Below are 2,791 nucleotides of genomic sequence, written 5' to 3' on the forward strand. Positions count from 1 at the left end.
TACTATCAGGAATGGGTATTATATCTTATTAAATACTTCTTAGATGTCTATTGAGACCTTACAATCCTGGAACAAATCCTGCTAGATTATGATGTATAATTCTTTTAGCATATTGCTTTATAATTTTTTTAGAAGAATCATATCTTGGTTGAACAAAAGGAGAGTGTGTGTAACTAAGTAATTTTTAGGGTATTGAAGGACTGAGAAAAGAGTGCATAAAATTAAGATGCAAATTATTTGTTCTGATAAAAAATAAATATGTAACAGTGAAAATATATATTGTAGATACAATAATGTTTAAAATTATGTTGTACGAGAAGTAACCATAGTTGTAGGCTCCCAACAGTCCACAGGCTACTGAATCTTTCTTTTACCTCCAACACCTTAGCAGTTTCTTGAAGAATATAGAGACTGAAATGTGGAAGATTTTGAATATTAAAAATTGAAGACGGGATAGAATTCCAAGCTGAGATAAAGTTGGGCCTTGCAGATCTGTATACTTTTCTGAAACTAGATCCAGCATCAAACTTTTCTCTTTTGTCTCTAGTTAGAGTAGGTAAATTTATCCCAGTATGAGCAAGGACAACTACAATAATTAAGGAAGTGACAAGCCAAAATATAATGTAAGAAAGCTGTATGTATGTTGTAAAGTGTACATGGGAGTGGGGAGTACATGCATATGCATGAATGGGATACAAGCCAAGCTTGTAATCTGTATAAATTCAGGTCACCCTGTTGTCCACCTCAGCTTGGTGCTGCATTCAGAAGAAACACCACTACAACAACCCCCCAAAATTGAAAAACTATTTAAATTTTTCCTGTAGTATCAACAAAATGTAAAGTACCAATTCATAACACAAAGTTAGGCTTCTCTTTGCTAATTTCATCACAACCCAATGGTTGCCCCTTCCTTTCCCCACCTCTCAAAAGGTCCCTAGGCTTTCTGTCCTTTGCCATCTCTCATCTTCTAGATCCAATCTTTTCTCTGCCTTTCTCAGTGTAAACCAATCAAGCTTTCTGGTTCAGTGCCTTAACCATTGCCCAGATCTGCATGTCAAGGCCCAAGAACTATCCATAGCAAAACCCTTAGCAGGCAGGATTTTTATTTTGTTTTCCTATAACACATGCAGAAATAAAATTTCCAGGCAATCTTTAGCCTCTGCTTACTCAGGACTTTAATTTTCCTCCTCCAGCAAACATTTCACCATGTTCTAATTTGACAGATTCAGATCCACCACCCCCACCAACTCAATTATAGAACACATAATGAACAACAGAGAGGACAAAAGCAGGGAGATGAGGAGAGACCTGTGTAGCTCAGGATCTGGAATAGGAACTCTGTGAGTAATGGAGTGTTGGGTCTGTTGGCAAAATTATGGTCACAGAAAGTGCCGTCTCTTCTACTTGGCATGGTTCCCCTGAAACTGAAGTTTCCCAAAAAGTATTATTAAGGCCTCAAGGAAAAGGTACAGGAGGAACAAGGCAGCATTAATCTGTCTTTCTGCTTCTTAAAGCTGGAGGGTTTTCAAGGGCTGAGATGCATCTAGATGGAGAAGGAGGGCCCTGCCTGCCTTGGGCAGTTTCCATCCCAGCCCTTGCCCTCTGCCATCATCCTCTCAATCTCTAAAGCCCAGACACCCCCTCCAGCAGAGTGAGGAGCCTATTTTTAAAAGACCAGGCATACTCTGAATGAATAATGACTTCTCTTTTTCTCCACCCGGTGCCAATCAGTGACTCATCAACCATTTTCTAAATGACTATGTTTTCATTCCCCAGTTTCCTTCGCACTGCGATATTAAAGAAGATTAAGTGCAGCCCCTAGCTGCCTCCCTCTACTTTTCTGCCTCTTGTTTTAGAGATGGTAATGCCCTCAAAATAGAAGCATTTCTTTGAATGCTGATAATTTAGTGACAAGTGAAAACACACACGCAGCTGTGGTGTTAGGGAAAGATCTGTACAACTTCCAGGAGGATGTTGGTGAAAAGAGAAGTCAAATCTTAGACTATGAAAAATGTGAGATCTCAACTGGACCCCATTCCCAGCCCCCTATCTCTCCGCTAATTTTCCAATAGAGACCATTTATTAAGGACCCCTGACTACACTTGGAGAGTCACTTTCTACTCTGTGCTATTCTCTGACAGCTAAAGGTTTCTTTTCCTTTATGAGCATTTCCATTCTGCCCAACTCCCACCCCCGAAACCTTTTCCCACCCCCTCACCATATCTTTTTCTAGTTCCCTGTGGTCCTGTTAACAGCCACAGGGAAAACTCTTTCTTGCTAGGATCTTCTCTTCCTACTCCTATTCCTGGACATGACTGTTTCTAAAACGTGGCAGTCTTTCACCCCAAGAGCAAAGAGAAAGTTTGGATGGTGAACATAAACCCATCATCATTTGAGGGACAATTATACTAAACCTATCCTGCTGCTAATGGACCTGTGGTCTTGTTTTCTTGACAAAAACAAACAAACCACACCAAAACCATTCCTTAGATGTCCCTCCTCTATTGTGCTAGATATCTTCTATTGGCCCTTCTCCAACCTGTTCTGTGGCTGGGGTGCTTAACTCATGTAGATTATGTCAATAGGGCTCCCTTGTCCACAAACTTCCAGTTGGGCTCAAACTGTAAAGAGTTCTGGAAGTAAATCAGAGGGTAGGAGGACTGCAAGGTCCAAATATTTATAATGCTTAGCTCCCTCTTTGAGTTGACTCTTTCTGTTGACCTAAGGTCACTGCTTCTTTCAAGGAAGACTAAATTCCTCTCTCCTCCTGGTAACTTTTCTCTCCCCTCAT

The sequence above is a fragment of the Pteronotus mesoamericanus genome, unplaced genomic scaffold, assembly GCF_021234165.1.
Source record: "Pteronotus mesoamericanus isolate MK-2021 breed Mesoamerican mustached bat unplaced genomic scaffold, CSHL_Meso_final contig_65, whole genome shotgun sequence".
NCBI classification, from domain to species: domain Eukaryota; kingdom Metazoa; phylum Chordata; class Mammalia; order Chiroptera; family Mormoopidae; genus Pteronotus; species Pteronotus mesoamericanus.